Source organism: Mustelus asterias, chromosome 9 (assembly GCF_964213995.1).
Source record: "Mustelus asterias chromosome 9, sMusAst1.hap1.1, whole genome shotgun sequence".
NCBI lineage: Eukaryota > Metazoa > Chordata > Chondrichthyes > Carcharhiniformes > Triakidae > Mustelus > Mustelus asterias.
Window position 1 is genome coordinate 59,675,542 of NC_135809.1, and position 20,789 is coordinate 59,696,330.

The window sequence follows — 20,789 nt, forward strand, 5'->3', positions numbered from 1 at the left end:
CTGACAGGTTGTGGAGAGAGAATGTAGCCAACGTTTTGAGTCAGGAAGACACTTCATCAGAACTAAAAGCAAAGAAAATCAGGAGAGGTTTATACTATGAAGATTGGGGGATGGGGGGGGGGGGGGGGGGGGAAGCTGTAATTGGACAAAGTACTTCAGAACATGAACTCTCCCCTTCACCCCATTTCCATTTATTTCATTTCATTTCTCCTTTTCATTTCCTTCATCCATGTTTATATCATCCTTCACACTTCCATTTTTCTACTTCTCCATTCCCAATCTCCATCTGAGATAGATAGGTTCTTGATTAATAAGGGGATATGGGGTGATGGGGAAAAGGCAGGAGAATGGGGATGAGAAAAATATCAGCCATGATTGAATGGTGGAGCTGACTCGATGGGCCGAATGGCCTAATTCTGCTCCTATGTCTTATGTTCTGCCGCTTACTGACTCCCTCCAAGGCAACTGTCTTACCCATCTGTACCTCTATCTGCCATTCACATATTCTGATCACTTAATGGACACCTTTAGCACCTTTATCAGCCTTATCCATACTCACTTACATTCCCTTTGTCCAATTACAGCACCCCCCCCCCCCCACCCACCCTCACCATATAAATCTCTCCTGAGTTTCTTTGCTGTTAGCTCTGATGAAGGGTCATCCAGGCTTGAAATGTTGGCTCTATTCTCTCTCCATAGATGCTATCAGATCTGCTGAGATTTTCCAGGGTTTTTAAACAATAGTTTCAGGGACACCATTATGGAGACTAGCTTCAAATTTATTTGATCCAATTTAATTTCAATAGAGAATCTGGTGAACTGGTGCGGTGACAATAATCTCTCCCTCAATGTCAACAAAACAAAGGAGATTGTCATAGACTTCGGGAAGCGTAAAGGAGAACATGCCCCTGTCTGCATCAATGGGGACGAAGTAGAAAGGATCGAGAGCTTCAAGTTTTTAGGCGTCCAGATCACCAACAACCTGTCCTGGTCCTCCCCAATGCTGACATTATAGTTAAGAATAACCCACCAACATCTCTACTTTCTCAGAAGACTAAGGAAATTTGGCATGTCAGCTACGACTCACCAACTTTTACAGATGCACCATAGAAAGCATTCTTTCTAGTTGTATCACAGCTTGGTATGGTTCCTGCTCTGCCCAAGGCCAAAAGAAACTACAAAAGGTCGTGAATGTAGCCCAATCCATCACGCAAACCAGCCTTCCATCCATGGACTCTGTCTACACTTCCTGCTGCCTCAGCAAAGCAACCAGCATAATTAAGGACCCATGCACACCAGACACTCTCTCTTCCACCTTCTCCCATCGGGAAAAAGATACAAAAGGTCTGAAGTCATGTACCAACCGACTCAAGAACAGCTTCTTCCCTGCTGCCATCAGCCTTCTGAATGGACCTGCCTTGCATTAAGTTGATCTTTCTCTACACCCTAGCTATGACTGTAACACCACTTTCTGCACTCTCTCGTTTCCTTCTCTATGAACGATATGCTTTGTCAGTATGGCGTGCAAGAAACAATATTTTTCACTATGTTAATACATGTGACAATAATAAATCAAATCAAATGCCCCCAGCTTCCATGGTGGGATTTGAACCCCATGCCCTCAGACCATTAGGCTGGGTCTTTGGATAGTGAGTCCAGTGACATTACCACGACACCATTCTCCCATTACAGCTAATTCATGCTTTTATTTCTAAATGTTAAGACTAGCTTGTTGTCGTCTGCCCCAATATCTCGAGTAGTGTGATCTATAAATATTTGGTAATGCGCCTGTGAAGCACCTTGTGGTATCACATTACATTAAAGATTATAAATACTGTTGTTGAGTTACAAAGATAAGGAATTAGGAGTAAATCAGTGTCAGAGGAATGAAGCGTATAAATAGATCTTGGTGTTAAACCAATGCAAGATGTCAGGATACCATGGTACAAGGGTTCATCTGAAGAGAGAGTAAAGCAATTTGATGAATGTCGAGGCATACAGCAGCGAAAGCGACAGCCAGGATACCAGGAGAACTCTTATGTTCCTCTTCAAATAGTTTCATGAAATCTTTTATGCTCACCCTTGACTGGCCCAATTACATAAATACTCTGGCTGTAAAAACAGGTCAGAGGCTAGTGTTTTTTCAGCGAGTAACTCACCTCCTGGCTCCCCAGAGCCTGTCTACCATCTGCACGGCACAGGTCAGGAGTGTGATGGAATACTCTCCACTTGCCTGGATGAGTGCAGCTCCAACAACACTCAAGAAACTCGCTACCAAAGACAGACTGCATCATTGCCCAAACCTCTCCAATCCAGCACTTTAAACATTCACTCCCTCTACCATCAACACAGAGCTAGCAGGATGTACCAAAGAGGCACTGCAGAAACTCACCAAGGCTCCTTTGGCAGTATCTTCCAAACCCACAACCTCTACCTCTTTGAAGGACAAAGGCAGCAGACACACCTGGAGGTTCCCCTCCAAGCCACTCACCATCCTGACTTGGAACTATATCGCTGTTCCTTACTGTAACTGGGTCAAAATCTTGGAACTCCCTCCCTAACAGCACTGTGGGTGTACCTACACCTCAGCAACTGCAGCGATCAAGGCGGCAGCTCACCACTACCTTAAGGGCAACTAGGGGTGGGCAATAAATGCTAGCCTAACCAGCAAAGCCCACATCACATGAATTTTAATAATTGGTCACAGAAAACAACAAAAAGAAATTAGAGAGAACATTGCTTCATGCACTACGTCATAAATGAAAATTAAAAGCGCCAAGCCTGTGACCTTCTAAAGGCAGCAGATGTATGGGAACATGACCACCTGCAAGTTCCCCTCCAAGTCACTCACCATCCTGACTGGGAAATATTCATTATCACTGGATCACAAATCCAGAATCTCCTTTATGGATGTACCTACACCACATGGATTGTAATGGTTCAAGATGAGGGCTCACCACCATCTTCTTGATTTGGGATGGGCCAAACCAGCAATGCCCACATCCCAAAGAAAAACAACCCGAGGAGGTGCAGGCAGACCACAGTTTAAGGCCTCAACCAAGCGACAACAGCTTCAGTGTAGCACTCCTTCAGTACTGCGCTGAAGTGTCAGCATAAATGTACTCCATGCTCTGGAGTAGAAATGGAATACGAGTAGGATGTAGCTGAGATTTTAAAATCATGAAAGAAGAAAGGATGGGAACTAAAGCAGCAGAGTCACCAGTATCGTTCCAGATTGACTCAGTTGAGGAAGCAGTGGCTCAGTGGTATTGTCAGTGCACTAGTAATACAGAGACCCAGAATACTGCTCTGGGGACCTGATCCCACCATGGCAGATGGTGAAATTTGAAATCAATAAATATCTGGAATTAAAAGTCAAATGACAACCATGTAGATTATTTTTAAAAACCCACCAATGTCCTTTAGGAAAGGAAATCTGTCATCCTTACCTGGTCTGGCCTACATCTGACTCCAGATCCACAGCAATGTGGTGGATTTTTAGATTTCTCAGGGATGGGCAATAAATACTGGCCCAGCCAGCAACGCGCACATCCCATGAATGAATATTCAAAACACATTTCTGGAGTAGCAGTCTATAAACTCGTTATTCTGGAGGAAGCACATGGCTGGGCAATGAAATAGGAGAAGATGATAAACAATTTGATGCTGCTTTAAAGTCGCCACCCCTCCAGGATTGGAGTGGCACAGTGGTTAGCGCTGCTGCCTTACAGTGCCAGGGACCCAGCTTCAATTCCAGCCTCAGGTTACGCAGTTTGCACATTCTTCCCACGTCTACATGGGTTTCCTCCCACCCTCATTAAGTTGATCTTTCTCTACACCCTAGCTATAGCTGTAACACCATATTCTGCACCCTCTTCTTTCCTTCTCTATGTTCGGTATGCTTTGTCTGTATAGCGCGCAAAAAATACTTCCCACTGTATACTAATACATATGACAATAATAAATCAAATCAAATGTGGCAAGGTGGATTGGCCATGATAAATTGTCCCTTAGTGTCCCAAGGTATATAGAGGTTAGGGGGATTGGAGGACTAAAATACATACGGTTACAGGGGTAGGGTCCGCATAAGGACTTGGACAGGTTAGGAGAGTGGGCAAAGAAGTGGCAGATGGAATACAATGTGGAAAAGCGTGAGGTTATGCACTTTGGAAGGAGGAATGGGGGCATAGACTATTTTCTAAATGGGGAAATGCTAAGCAAATCAGAAACACAAAGGGACTTGGGAGTCATTGTTCAAGATTCTCAAAGTTAACGTGCAGGTTCAGTCGGCAGTTAGGCAGACAAATGCAATGTTAGCATTCATGTCGAGAGGGCTAGAATACAAGAGCAAGGATGTACTTCTGAGGCTGTATAAGGCTCTGGACAGACCCCATTTGGAGTATTGTGAGCAGTTTTGGGCCCCATATCTGAGGAAGGATGTGCTGGCCTTGGAAAGGGTCCAGAGGAGGTTCACAAGAATGATCCCTGGAATGAAGAGCTGTCGTATCATGAACGGTTGAGGACTCTGGGTCTGTACTTGTTGGAGTTTAGAAGGATGAGGGGGGGGGATCTTATTGAAACTTACAGGATACTGCGACGCCTGGATAGAATGGACATGGAGAGGATGTTTCCACTAGTAGGCAAAACTAGAACCAGGGGGCACAACCTCAGGCTAAAGGGACGATCCTTTAAAACAGAGATGAGGAGGAATTTCTTCAACCAGAGAGTGGTGAATCTGTGGAACTCTTTGTCGCAGAAGGCTGGAGGCCAGGTCACCGAGTGTCTTTAAGACAGAGATAGATAGGTTCCTGATTAATAAGGGGATCAGGGGTTATGAGGAAAAGGCAGGAAAATGGGGATGAGAAAAAAAACAGCCATGATTGAATGGCAGAGCGGACTCAATGGGCCGAGTGGCCTAATTCTGCTCCTATGTCTTATTGCCTTATAAGGATGGGAGAAAACCCATCAGGAGATTTAAAAAGATTGGGGGTTTTTTGCCAGTTTTTTGAACATTTCTCTTCACTAAACATAAAAATATTGAAAATGGGAGGGAGGAAGGCGGCTGCTTGGCTGACAGTCAATCATCATTGAATTGGGTAATGAACCTCTTTCCTTTCTGATTGGTTTTGGAAAGCAGTCTCAAGGATGAGGTTTGACCAACTAATAGTTGGAGTGTGGGGGAAAAAATCATGCGATGAAACCTCCAGGAATACATTTAATTGTAGTTGGCAACCCTATGTTGCTTCTACTCCCCAATGTAACTCAGAACTGTAAGTGGACAGGACACAGCAGTGGGTTATAGGGTAATAAGTCAAAGCTGGAGGTGAAACCCCAGGCTTAGTACACACCATGTACAGTCAAACATTAAACCTCGAGAGTTTGAAATAACTGCAATCCCACAATAGAGATCTGACATGACAGTACAATTAAATGTGAAGGCAGATATGGAGAAGAGCAAGAGAGACATCAAAATTGTGGCAAGTCATAAAAGGAATCCAACATATCTCTGGGGGAAAAAAAAATCTCTCAAATTTACTGGAATTCTCGGAGAACTAAATTAACATATGTCACCTATCCAGTGGCTATCTCATTACATGAGTTCTCAGAATGTACTTTCAGTATATTTCAGCATGCAAGAATTGAAAACTAAAGGCTCCTGTAATGAAGAGTTATGCCCCCAAATACCATTTAGCAGACCAAGATGAGGAGGGTAATCATCACAAACATACAAAGCAATCTGGACAGACAATGAAGGTGCTGAGGAATAGATATATGGGCTTCCAAGGGGCAGTATAATTTCTACAGAGATGGAGCATTATCACTTTGAAACAACACTCAAAAACACAACACACAATGGGTGGAATTTTCTAAATGCTCGGGGGTGGGGGTCATCTGGACCCATTGAGGGCAAGGCCCTGTCATGGGTTCTCCGGTGGCAGTGGGTGTGTACAATGGGAAACTCCATTGACAGTGAGGGGACTGGAAGAACCCACTGCCAGTCAATGGTGGCCCTCCTCCTCCACCACAAAACACGTTGCACGGGCCAAAAACCCTGCCCAACAAATCTCTGGGACTGTAGCGCCCTATTGTGTGAATACTTAATATATTGATGCAGAAAGCAAGCATGGACACAGGCCAATATTCTCCAATCTCCCTCGTCCGCGGCTGGGATTCTGCAGTTCCGCTGCTATGAATGGAGATTTGGCTGAGTGCCAAAATCTCTGTTCTCACTGGCAGTGGTAGTGTGGCACGCGAGATTGGAGAATTCCAGCTGGAGAGAAAGGGGGATTTGGGATCAGTTACTGATCTGCCCATTAATGCAAAGCAGTAGCAACAAGGCTGTTGGCTGCTGAGGTGTACTGAGTGCATCAAACAGACAAATGGATTTGGGAATTTCTATACCGTAGCTCATTGAGAAGGCAGCATTTCAAGAATCTCTCTCATTTTGGACTTTCAAAAGAACATGAATATATTGCAGAGTTCAAGGAAGAATATTAAACTCCTTTCTGGAACTTGAAACTGTGAATTAAGAGGAAAACTTCAAAAAAAATTGAACTCACCTTCTTTGAAGAAAGAAAATTGAGAGCAGATGTAATTCCTGCCCGAGTGCTGTTGATCCACAGATAAGACAGACAGAAGTGGGTTATTACACTTGAACTGTGATCACAGGAACGGAGGACGCAGGAGTTTGCCAGTCTCGAGCAACCCAGAACTTATTTTTGCAATAGATTGCAGAATGATACAGCACGCACATTCAGCCCATTGCATCTCTTGTCAGCTCTTTGAAGAGAGTGAGTTTGAGTCATTAAACTATCGTACTCTAACACATACTGGTATTTAGTAACTCCAAGCTAAATGTACTCCCCGGAATTAACCCAGAGCAGACACAGCAAGATCCTCGTTTAGGCATCAGGAGTTTCTTGTGTCAGGCCATTAGGGTCTTCAGCTCTGTAGGATACCTTCTGCGACTAAACCTAGTCTGGGTTCGAGATAGGCTGATTTTGTTTTGGGCCCATTTACAGCGAGCGGTTTAAAGGTTAAGTTTTGTTTTGGACAAAGGGGTTTGAAATAGATTGACAACTGTCAGCAATAAGTAAAATCATGAATAACACATCTTACACAGAGGCAGCAACAAAGTTAATGCAAAACATACAAAGAAAAAGACACAAATGTGAGGAGAAGAAAAGATGAAAGAATAATGACAGAGGAAATTGGAGGGATGTTGAGGAATGGAAAGAGGCCATTGAGCTCCGAGTCTTCTCCACCTTTCCATTAGATCACGGTTGATCTGATCTCAACTCTTTTTACACTACTTTACTTTATGTTCCTTCACCTAATAAAAATCCTTAATTTCAGTCTTCAAAGCTCCAAATGAGGCCCAGTATTCACAGCCACATGGGGCAGAGTTCCAGCTTTTCTGCTACACTTTCATGTGGAAAAAGTGCTCCCTCCTTTCCCTCCTGAATGACCTGACTCCAATGTTTAAGATCATGAGATTCTCTATATTCCTTACGGAGAGACATTCTTAAATGTCAATCCGATAGTTGTAAATATTGAACCAGAAGATGAGTGAGATACTCCAGGCAAGTTGGTGACTAACAAGGGAACTAGGGAATAGCTTATACCAATTCCGTGGGTCAAAAACAGAAAAACAACAATGGTTCCAATTGGGAGAGAACACCAAGAACTAACCTTTAACTTTGTTATAAATATTTTGAATGTTTGTTCACATCTCATTTACTTTGGATTGCAGCTTCAATAAAAGAGGGGGACTCTCCCCTCTGATTATTTACAATTAAATAAGCTTGCTCTTTTAAAATGTCTCAACTCACCTGTCTTTTCCTGCGTTTTCACCACATGCCCAGATACCATTGCCTAAGAAAAATCTGACCAATCTCGTTCTACAAAGCTCCAATTATCCCAGAATTCATAGAGTCTCTTTGGCCAGCTAAAGCCCGTGTGTGCTGGGGTGGAGGGAGTGAATGTTTAAGGGGCTGGATGGAGGGGTGTGGACAATCAAGTGGGCTGCTCTGTCTTCGACGCTAGCAAGCTTCTTGGCTAAATAAAATTATCACCATTCACACAAAGTGGGAGATCAACTAATAAGAAACAAAATAAGAGGCAAAACGTGGGAGAGAATTGGTGGGGGACAGGGCTGAAGCACAACCTAACAGGAAGGAGTGACAAAATGGAGGGGGAAATATAGGCAAGTAATGAAACAGGAGAACAGATGGCAAAACAAAAATAGGCTGACCAAAACTTAACCCGAATGTCATTTGCTCTGTAACCGTGGACAAAATGCAGATTAACTAAAGCCAAATGGTCTATAACACGAGTAAATCTAAACACAGTACTGGAAGAACAAGTATCATTAGTAAAAGTAACAGCAACATGCATAATCTAGAACATTCTGTCTATATTAGAGGAGGAAATGACTTGTCAATCTAGTGGCAGTACATTGGGTTCCTATCAATCCATTGAGAGACAGGTAGAAATATTCCTGAAAAATAAGTATAAATTTATTCTCCAATCTTCTACTGTGGGTTTTTAAAAAATTGGTAAATATGGAACTGTTGAGTGGCATATTGGCGCGGTTTGTAACATTCTCACTTGAGCCTGAAAGTTGTGGGTTCAAGTGCCACTGCAGACTTAAGCATATCTAGGTTGGCATTTGTGTGTTGGAGGAAACGTTTTTTTAAAAACACGCAAAAACTAGGAACAGGCATAGGCAATTAAACCCCTTGGATCTGCTCCGCCATTCAGGATGATCTTGGCTAATCTCATCTAGGCCTCATCGCCACTTTCCTGCCCACTCCCCATAACCCTTCAACCCTCTACTAACTAAAAATCTATCCAAATCCTCCTTGGATTTGTTTGATGTTGTTTAGTGAGAAATCAAAGGCCAACGAATATATATGGAACAAACAAAATATAATAACTGGGTCCAAGCAAAAATGAGAGCAGTTTGTTCCTTCAGCAAACTCCAACGTTAGAAGGGAAACAATGGGATACCCCACTTTGTATAAAAGGCAGAGACAGGAAAATCACACCACCAGCTAGGAAATGGAAAACACCACTTGGACATGCTCAGTGGAATAGATCATCCAGTACTCATTTACTAGGAGTTAGGAAAACACAAGAATTGTAAATTGCTAACTTTAGAACCATAGGATACCTACAATGCTGAAGGAGGCCGTTTGGCCCATCAAATCTGCACCGACTCTCTGAAAGAGCATCCCCCCCCCCCCCCAATGGGGCAGCAGTGCTAACCACTGTACCACCATTGCACCCACTTTCTCTGAGACTTTTGTTTCATTACTAAAGAACTGTTTTTTTTTTAAAACAAAAAAGAAAACTACATTTGATGGTCTAACCAATACCCGAGGCATCAGAAAGAACTAAGCAGATCAGGCCCACAAACCTTTGGATAATATTGCCTGAAAGCCCAGCAATGGCTTGTATCAGATGGCAGAATATTGGGATTCCAATATAAGTGTACAGACGTGATCTGTTACTCTGCCATGCAGAAAAACACAGCGAAGCTTGCTGACAAACGGCTCCCAGACACAGGATAACAGCATAACATGAAATGCGAATGTGGGCAGTGGAGTGAGATGACATTTTAAATCATCACGGCATCGACACATACTTCGCAGAGAAACTAACTTTCAAATGATCAGAATAGAATTAAATGGTCAGAGGGAGTAAAATTATATTTCAGAGGAACAATTGCGGGCTAGGGAGAAATAACACTTAGCAAGAGCTATTTACAAGATGGATACAGACCAAAGGGAGAGCTGGAGAATCTTTTAAGTCTTTGCAGGATCTATTGTTCAAACCTTATGTACTTACAACATGCCAATAGTTTAGAATCATCAGCACTCTTGCAAAAGAATAAAGGATGCTCGTGAATGAGATGATCTGCAGGTGGGGAATATTAAACCCAATTGATAATAAATAACCAGGAATCAGATCTTACTGGTTAAGATTTTAACTACAACATAAAATTGCCATCGAATACAAATTCCATGCTTCCCACCACCACGGGAAAAAGGAATCCAACTTTAAAAAAACTAAGTTCCACAAGTGCTATGCAGATCACTCCACTCCTGGGTGAGAGTGTGGTTAAAAAAAAACAAGGGAGATGTGGAATGAGTGAAGATGATCTTACCCTGCAATAACAGAAGCCATTGGGAATGATTTAACGGTAGCTCACACCCTTGGGATTTTGCACAAATGTGTTACCAATTAAATTTTCCAAGTGATATTTACCCTGTCAGTAAATCAAATGCCAAAAGGCTTGAGCAGCAGCAACATTTTGTATTCACTCATGGGACATTGGTGTCGCTGGCTCAGCCAGCACTTCTTGGCCATCCCTAGTTGCCCTTGAGGTGGTGGTGGTGAGCTGCCTTCTTGATCCACTGTGGTCCACATGCTACGAGATGTTTTACGGCAAAGTGGCATAACAAATAGTCAAGGGCTTTGTGGAAGGACTACTGAAAAAGACAGTGATGAATATTGGCCTCCCCAGAATGGGTAGCATTATGAGGTGAACACAAGTGATAATAGTGTAGAGCATGTGAGAAGGGGACAAGGATTGGGAAACAGGAGCAGGAACTAAACTCACAGCAGAAACTAAAACAAGTGCTGTGGTTTGAAATAGGACAGATATAGAATTGAAATGTTAACATAAGAAGTCTGAGGGAACAACGCAGGGAATTTTGACTAAAAAAAAGTAGAGGAGGCACCAATCAAATAATAGCAAGAGGCGCTAAAGCCAAACAACGGATTTGGTGCAGAATTCCCAGAAAGTTCAAAGCAAATTTAATAAGATAATTAATAAAATATTCTGCCTATATCATGTTACCAGCATTTTGTTTTAAGGTTTTTGCCCATTTAATCCCTGTAGAAATCAAAATGTAACCCAACTCTAGTGAATCCAATTTTACTCCCTCTCTCAGTGTAAGGTCCACCATTGAAAGTAATAATAATTCCCAGGAACACCTTGTTCCAATGCAACAAGATAACACTCAAAAAGCAAATGAGATCACCAGTGGTAGGTTGGAGTTGATAGCACTAGTCACCATATCCAGGCAGGAATGGTATCAGTGGTACTGGTAACTGCTCAGTGCCTCTCCTGACAGTCCTAGTTACAACATCATATTGTATGTCAAGCACTGCAGATAACAACCTAGAACTGGCAAGGTTGAAAGTGAGAGGTGAAATGAAGTTTCTCACTCTCAAGGAAGGAAGCCTGTTAGACATTACCAATATTGTTAATACATGTATATATGCATATACGCTCACACACAGTATATAAATAACATATGTATGCGATATGTATAAGTGTATATCACATACACAATGTATAAATATCATAAATGCACACACACATATATAATATATATATATATACAGGATATGCATATTACACACACGCGAGCATGAAATATGTAAAGGAAGTTAGAGCTTTCAGTCTACTGGCAAGATGCTCAAGGTTTCAGTTCGAAAAACAAATCAGTGGAATGATTATTCGATGAAGATGACAGGCATACCCAGCTCGGAAATGAGCCCAGGATCATTCAAGGCCTATTGAGTAGATACTTAAAGCAACAGGCATATTACAAATCTGTGTTGGACTTTTCATCCAACCTTGCTTAAATCAGAACTCCGCTGCACGTGTGGCAGTGAAACAGAAATTACTTTGTTGAACATCATGGTTCAACAGTTTAATAAGAAATAAAAACAGTTCAAAGGTGTGCAAATTAGGTGGATTGCCCCTTAGTGTTCCAATGTGTGTGCCTTAGATGGATTAACCATGGGAAATGTATGGGGTTGCAGGAATAGGGCCTGGGCAAGTTAGTCAGTGCAGACTCGATGGGCCGAGTGGACACTGCAGGACGGATCAAATATGATCAAAAATACTCAATGCTATTGCAATCTAATCCACCAGAATTGACTGCACCCAATGTGCAGGGACTCAATGGCTATGGAAGGAGTGATCATGATATGGTGCATCATACACATAATCAGCCATCTAATCTTTTCAATACTTGCCCCACTATTGTATAAAGGGAAAACAATGCGTGTGAAGATACAAAACAAAGGGATGGATACCTAAATGAGTTATTGATGGGGCCTTTTTGTCTTCTATATGCTGAGAATCCTGCCTTCATGCCATTCGACTGCTGTTAGCTCCTGGAGTCTTCACACTGGGGAAGGTGATGTCAATGCAGTAGTGACAGGTAACCCCCTTCACAATGGCAACCATGACCCTGTGGGATGTTTTTATTCTTTAGAATGCTGCAAAGACTGCAGTCTCCAGCCTATATCTCCCCTCTGGTGAGGTTGCTGGCCTCCCTGGGGACGGTGCGTTCTAAACAACGTGTTCACAGTACGAGTCCACGAACAGAAAATGAGGGGCATGGTCAGTGAATCTGTTCTTTTGGTGATGATGGTCAAGTGAGGGACGTAGGGCAGGAACCCCAGCAAATCTATTTGCTCTTCCACCCAGAGTGCTATGGGATCTTTTATGCCCACCTCAACAGGTAGACTTGGTCTAGATTTAACATCTCACTGGAAAGACAGCAGCAATAAAATGCTTTGGCAATACCACACCTGAAGTGCCAAACCCAAAACTTTCCAAATGGAGGTGAGAGTGGATCCCTGCAGGCAGACATTTCAATGTTTGATTAGAAAAAAACATTTCAGCAATGTATGCATTTTCCCCCCTTGCCCTGGTACACATCAGGGGATGCAGGCCGACTGACAAAGGACAGCCTCTTGACTAATCAACCTTTCCTGATCAATCCAATTTGATCTCAAAATAACAAGTATAATGGTGATCCCTCAACTAACATTCACCTTCGAGTCCTGGGACTGCGACATGGAGCTAAGACACCTTTGCAATTACTGAACCTTGTTGGCCTTGTTTGGGGAAGTCTGTATTGAATAGGTGTGGTTGGGCTTTGGGCTGTGCCAGGGGCGGTCACAGTGTGGCAATGTGCGGGATGTCCACCGATCATAACCCTGGACCAGGCTCTCCGGAACTGTCAGCAGAACTGTAAACCCATATTCCCCCCACCTCCCCAAGAGTCTCAGTTGCCCAATATGATAGACCTGATGTCCACGGAAAAAGCAGTCATGACATGGTTGATAATCAGCCCAGTAATCTTTCAGACACTTTCCCCACTATTCCCAAAAGGGAAAAATGTGTGCGCAGATTAAAAACTGAGACTTGAGGTTGCATCCTAGAGTGGGCCAGCTGTGCGCCTGCAGTCAATTGTAATATAAAAGCAGCGTCATGTTGACCGCCAAAGTCCACTCTCTACTGAATACAAACCCAAACCGTCCGTTATCAGCCAAGCAGTTTTACTGGCACTATACATTCAGCTGGAAGGAACCATTGCAAATAACATGCTGTTCGGTCACTATCGTAGATTCCCTGGTGTTCTGTGAAACACACTCCATGTCAATAAGCGTCTCCCCCCTCTCTCTTCCCGCCACCCCCCAACCACCCATGTACCAAATAAGTGCAAGAGGCAGTTTGCAGCACAGTAGCTAGCACTGCTGCTTCACAGCGCCAGGGACCTGGGTTCGATTCCCGGCTCGGGTCACTGTCTGTGTGGAGTTTGCACATTCTCCTCGTGTCTGCGTGGGTTTCCTCTGGGTGCTCCAGTTTCCTCCCACAGTCCAAAGATGTGCGGGTTAGGTTGATTGGCCATGCTAAAAATTGCCCCTTAGTGTCCTGGGATGCGTAGGTTAGAGGCATTAGTGGGTAAAATATGTAGGGATATGGGGGTAGGGCCTGGGTGGGATTGTGGTCGGTGCAGACTCAATGGGCCGAATTGCCTCTTTCTGTACTGTAGGTTTTCTATGATTCTATGACTGAGTGCAATATTGAGCATGTTATTCTGTTAAAGAATGGACATGAATAAAAGCAAATTGACTACACTTTCATTATGCCAGTTTGCTAAATAAAGAACGACTTTCACCTCTTGGCACCTGGTCACCAAGTTGCCAACTTCAGGCTGGCAGGTGGGCACAGACACAGGGTGTCTCTCTATTGCACATGACTGTGATGGTACAGGGTTTTGAGACCACATCTGAACACTGTGCGCAGTCCTGGTCTCCATATTTAAGAAAGGAGAACCTGGAAACAGAGGCGGTACAGCGAAGGCTCATTAGATTGGTCCCTGGGATGAGGGGGTTGTCCTATGAAACAGAGTGTTTAATTCTCTGGAGTTTAAAAGAATGAGAGGTGATCGCAATGAAACGTCTGAAAGGAATTGATAGGGTGGACACACAGATAGCTTCTGCTGGTCGGGGAATACAAAGAACAAAACAGCACAGGAAACAGGCCCTTTGGCCCTCCAAGCCTGTGCCGCTCCTTGGTCCAACTAGACCAATCGTTTGTATCCCTCCATTCCCAGGCTGCTCATGTGACTATCCAGGCAAGTCTTAAATGATGTCAGCGTGCCTGCCTCCACCACCCTACTTGGCAGCGCATTCCAGGCCCCCACCACCCTCTGTGTAAAAAAACGTCCCTCTGATATCTGAGTTATACTTCGCCCCTCTCACCTTGAGCCCGTGACCCCTCGTGATTGTCACCTCCGACCTGGGAAAAAGCTTCCCACTGTTCACCCTATCTATCCCCTTCATAATCTTGTACACCTCTATTAGATCTCCCCTCATTCTCCGTCTTTCCAGGGAGAACAACCCCAGTTTACCCAATCTCTCCTCATAGCTAAGACCCTCCATACCAGGCAACATCCTGGTAAACCTTCTCTGCACTCTCTCTAACGCCTCCACGTCCTTCAGGTAGTGCGGCGACCAGAACTGGACGCAGTACTCCAAATGTGGCCTAACCAGCGTTCTATACAGCTGCATCATCAGACTCCAGCTTTTATACTCTATACCCCGTCCTATAAAGGCAAGCATACCATATGCCTTCTTCACCACCTTCTCCTATCTAAAACACAGGGAACAGTTTCAGGATAAGGGGCTAATTATTCAGTACTGAGATGAGGAGAATTTTCTTTACTCAAGGGTTGTGAATCTTTTAAATTCTCTACACCAGAGGATTGTGGATGCTCCATCATTAAATATATTTAAAGTTGGATAAACAGATTTTTGGGGTCTCTTGGACAACTAAGGGTGATGGAGAGCGGGCAAGAAAATGGAGTCGAAGCCCAATCAGCACCGAATGATGGAGCAGTACTCGAGGGGTCATACTGTCTACTCACGTTCCCATTCCTTATGTAATAGCTAGTGAGCAAACCATTTCCACCTTTTTCCATTTTCAGTCTTGTCTATTACAATGGAAATGAAACTCGAGGAGATGTGTCAAACAGGCTATCATTTGCTTCACACTGTCAAAGTCAACATCCGCCTCAGGGTAGCAATCCCTCAATGACCACAGCCAGTAGCAACAACTACCATTTATTGCAGCATCTCTAATACAGACAACATTACACGGAGAAGGGGCGGGGGGGGGGGGGGGGGGGGGGGGGGGTGAGATAAAACCAAAGAAAAATAAATTAAAACAACAAAAGAGAGCCACGCTCAGGTGGGAGTGAGGGGAGGAGACTAAAAGCTTATCAAAAAAGATGAGGTTTGAACAAGTTTGTAAGAGGCCCTGTCAAAAGTAGCCGGGGTGAAGACCAAGTCAGAGGACTGAATGGGATTCAGGAACTGGCAGAGATTATGGTGGTAGGGACAGGGGGAGGTTATTGAATATCTGAAAAAAGGTAGAACATATATCTTTTCCCGTTTATTCTTTCATAGGATGTGGGCATTGCTGGCAAGGCCCATCCCCAATTTCCCTTGAACTGAATGGCTTATTAGGCCATTTCAGGGTGCAGTTAAGAGTCAACCATCTGGAGTTAGAAGTAGGCTTGACCAGATAAATGGTGGATTTCCTTCCCTAAAAATAGTGGTGAAAAAGTGGTTCTCTTTACAACTGATAATGGTCATGGTCATCACAGCTGACAACTAATGAATATAACTATAGATTTAATTTAATTTAAATTACACCAGTTGCTGTGGTGGGATTTGAACCCATGTCCCATGAGCGTTAGCCTGGACCTCTGGATTACTGATCCAGTGACGATAACACTGGGTTGAACAGGTTTCACACGATCAGGTTCAGAACCAGTTGTTAAACAACGCATCAGCTCTCTCACAATTCAGTGTTACGGGAACATCCTCATCTTCCAACTTTCTGTATGATCTCAAATTAGCAGCTGAGAGAGAGGGGGAGGTGGTGGCACAGTGGTATTGCCAATGGACAAGTAATCCATGCTCTGGTTCAAATCCCACCACAGCAGATGTGGGAATTTGAATTCAATAAAAATCTGAATTCAATTAAAAGTCTAACCATAATTATGGGACCACTATCGATTGTCATAAAAACCCATCTGATCCACTAATGTCCTTTAGAGACGGAAATCTGCCACCCTTATTGGTCAGGTCTACATGTGACTCCAAACCCTACATGTTGACTGCCCTCTGAAATGGCCTAGTAAGCTATTCAGTTCAAGAGCACTTAGGGATAGATAACAAATGTTCACCTTGCCAACGACATCCGCATCCCATAAATGATCAAATTCACCCAAGTAAAACCAGTCCAGACATGATGGGCCGAATAGTCTCCTCCTGCACTGTAACCAATGACTTGAAGATACAGACGTTTAAATAAGGTGTGCAGGCAGCAAGTTAAAAAATGCTGAAGGATTTAGATCCGTGCTGAAAAAAGGCAGAAGGAAACATTTTCACTGTTGGAAGTGGGTGGCATGGTGGCACAGTGGTTAGCACCAGAGACTCATGCTTGATTCTGGCCTTGGGCAGAGTTTGCACATTTTCCCAGTGTCTGCGTGGGTTTCCTCCAGGTGCTCTGGTTCCCTCCCTACAGTCCAAAGGTGTGCAGGTTAGGTGCATTGATCATGGTAAATTGCACCTTAAGTGTCCAAAGATTGAGGTTAGGTGGATTAGACGTGGTAAATGCACAGGGGTGGGCCTGGGTAAGATGAACTTTCAGAGTTGGTGCAGACTTGATGGGCTGAATGGCCTCCTTCTGCACTATAGGGATTCTAACCAAGTTGCCCACAGCACGGTCCCATCAACAGTAATGTGATAATGACTAGATAATCTTTTACTTAGTGAAGTTGCTTCAGGGTTAAATATTGAAAAAGGACACGAAAGAATTCCCCAGACCTTCTTTGTTGCAATATTAATGTATGCCTTACTTGTGACAAATAAACAAATTTTAACTTTTAATGGCATAGGGATCTTTTATGTTCATTAGAGGGGGCCCATGTGGCAGACGCATACCCCGACAGTGCAGTACCCCCTCAGTGCTAGATTGCGAATGTCAGCCTAGGTTTTATGTTCGGGGTCCCTGCAGTGGAACTGGAATCATCTTGATTCAGCTGAGAATGTTGCCCACTGAGTCACAGCTGACATTTTGGGACTGTACATTGCATCATCAAAAGCTATGTGCCATCTGCACACAAGGAACTGGGCTTGCAAATAATGAAAAAAAAAATCAACATTTTTGGTGCCAAGCTAATGTGACAAGTCTATTTTAACCATTAATGTATATCCTTAGAATGGGATTGGTGGGGGGGGGGAACCAGTTACAAGTCTACCAAGGTTATTTTGAGACTTTATAAATAGACTACTCAAACTTCACTTGGAATCCTATTATGATTCTCAAACTTCTCCATTGCTTCATAAACACTGATATAGTTCAATCATATGAGCTGTTCGGGATATCTTGGGCTGCCGACTGACTCAAACTATAATAATAACCATCATATATTAGACCCATGCCAAATTCAACACAGGCTCCAATGGTAATGCAATCTGCACTTAGCACAGTCCTTGATACAGGATTCATCATGTCCAATGTGGGTAACTACGGAGGGTTTTTTTTTTTACATACTCAAATGTGAAAATCTATAGGAAGACTGCTATTAAATTGAGCTAGCATTTTTCAAAGATCACAAACATCAACCTGTTTCTGAACCACATCTCTGCGCTTTCCACAGTTGACATAGTAGCTTTGAGCTCATTCACTCTTGTCTATTTTAATATGCATTTCTCGTAACAGATTCTGCAATAGGGGCTCAGCAGAAAGTCAATCAGGAATTCTGGAGGAACCTCCTTATCCAGATAGTGACAAGCATCTGGAAGCAGCCTGCACAAGGAGTAGCGGAGGTGAAAAGCGGAGATGCATTAGTGTAGAAGTTGGATAGGCACATGGAAGGGAAAACAAACCTTATGGTGAAAGGGTATAAAGGAGGGCAATGAACAGGATTGAACAAATGGACCATAGTGTCATAGAGGCATGCAGCACAGAAAATGGCTCCTTGCGTCTCCACTGGTTGGACAGAATGGTGCGTTTCTGCTCTGGCTGAGGAATGTCTGCCTTTTACCCCTCTTTCTCCTAAATTCCTCAATTTAACTTCTAGCTCCCAATATTTAACCACTTAACCATACTGAGCAATTCTCCTGAATTAACTTTAATTCTCTTCATAACTTTAAAAAACACTCCCAATTAGATCATCTCTGTCTCTTTTCCAAACACAATAAAGCTTAAAGCAAGTCACTTACAAATATTGCGTTTTTTGCAAAGACTGGTTAGATATATTGTCCTTAAATCACTTAGATTATCCAGTTTTATAGGAACAATATATTACCTCATCACATTCTCTGGCTGTCCTAAAGCACTTAATATCCATTAAATTACTTTTGCAAGGCTGTCACAGTTGGCATGCAAGTAAACACTACAAGCCAATTTTTTTTAAAAGAACACACAGCAAGGCTTCACAAACAACAAATGAGATGAATGACCTGTTAATTATTTTTGGTCGTGGTGTTTGAATGTTGGGCAAAATACCAGGAGAACTCTGTCCTTCTGTAAGCAATATAATGGGATCTTATACAGTAGAAATAATGGAACAATATCAGGGGCTTAATACAGCAGCACATCTGAGGTCAGAAACCACAGGGCTAGATCTGCTCCAATCAAAAGTCCGCTCTAGGTCATAAAATGAAAACCTACTTAAATGAGGTTTTGAGGTGATATGCATGGTTAATTCCAGCTAAGCTATTCTGTCCGAAACATGGGCAGAATTTAGATGTGAGGACTAACAAGAACATAAAACAAAGCCTGAAAATGACCTCAATGTCAAACAATAGCAGTCAACAGGGAATGTTTGATGACCATTTCGTGTTAACACTCCCAAGGATAACGTACCAAAATCTGCTGGAAAAATAATGCTGTGTTAATGGTACACAGTGTCATTCATGGGCAAATCAGCCAACAGTGTCAGGATTAAGACCTACATCGAGGTGGTGATGGACTACTGGTATTGTTGCTAGGAAATTCTGGGGACCTAAATTCGAATCCCATCACAACTGTGAAATCAATAAAAATCTGAAATTAAAAGTCTAATGATGACCATGAAACCATTGTCAATTGTTGGAAAAACCCATCTGGTTCACTAATGGGCGGCACAGTGGCTAACACTGCTGCCTCACAGCGCCAGGGACCTGGGTTCAATTCCCGGCTTGGGTCACTGTCAATGTGGAGTTTGCACGTTCTCCCTGTATCTGCATGGGTTTCCTCTTGGTCCTCCCGGTTTCCTCCCACAGTAGAAAGATGTGCAGGTTAGGTGAATTGGCCATGCTAAATTCTCCCTCAGTTTAGGCGCACAGGCGCCGGAATGTGGCCACTAGGGGATTTTCACAGTAACTTCATTGTAGTGTGAATGTAAGCCTACTTGTGACTAATAAATAAACTTACAACTTATCTTAATGTCCTTTAGGGAAGGAAACCTGTCATCCATACCTGATCTGGCTTACATGTGACTGCAGACCCACAGAGCCCGAAATGCATTTAGTTCAAAGGCAGTAGGGATGGGCAATAAATGCTGGCCCAGGTCCCATGAATGAAGAGGAAAAAAAAGCCAAGAGTTCTGGGTCTCTCGAACTTTCTGCTTGATTTACTCTGTTCTGTTGTTGGTTTTCCACAAATGGAATCTCACTCTTAGCCACACCTTTATTTTGAGAAACCCTTTTAAACAACAATGCCAATCAACCTCTCTGACCCAGAAAGGAATGTTTAAACTTTACTGTCTCAATCATATAGAGAGAACATCTGTCTGGGAGATAGAAAATTTTAAAAGCATTTTCTAACTTTTCCCTGGGCATTATTTTTCCCTTTCCTTTCTTAATCCAGATTTTCTTTTTATTTCTCTGTGTACCTGATGTGGCACAAATTCATCCCATTTCCATTGTTCCCCCTGTCTGTTTCTCAATCCTTAAATTTTGTTGGTTAAGGAACACCATTGGATTCACTGCTTCCCAAGGTCCCAGTTGCTCCTTTTATTCTCACCCCGCTGTTACCCAGCTTGTTCATCCACAATATAATGCTGCAAAGCATTTGAGGCAAAGGCTGCAGGAAAGCGTTTGACTAACGGGCCACGGCACGAGGTGTAATATTTGTTGCAATAGGGTTTGCAGTCATGTTCAGATAAAACCTCTCCAATCAAAGAGAATCCTGCCACCTTTCTTTACCTCAATTGCTGACATCCTAAGTAAAAATGCTTTGAAAGCAGCTCAGGGTGAGCCATCAAAACGCAAACAACAGGAAAGTAGCTTTGCACATCAATGGATTTAGGTCATGGACAATCTCTGCAGCTCTCCAGAAATCTGCACAATTGGTCTCAGAAGAACCATATTCAAGACTTTCAATCTAGAGACGCAACTGCAGCAGCCTCAAC

At 43.1% G+C, this 20,789-nt stretch overlaps 1 protein-coding gene across 3 annotated transcripts in view; it reads right to left on the reverse strand.

Annotated features, from left to right (window-relative positions):
• The window catches only part of LOC144498711 (xylosyl- and glucuronyltransferase LARGE1), a 436,258-nt gene that overhangs the window by 348,228 nt on the left and 67,241 nt on the right, over positions 1-20,789 (reverse strand). The window contains exon 1 of one of the 3 annotated variants that reach the window (XM_078220260.1): positions 3,450-3,515. The exons of 1 other annotated variant lie outside the window; for it this stretch is intronic. The gene's annotated coding sequence lies outside the window, so the exon portion shown is untranslated. Of the gene's footprint in view, positions 1-3,449; positions 3,516-20,789 lie in introns of those variants that run through there. One more of the 3 variants, XM_078220259.1, reaches the window with a different exon arrangement.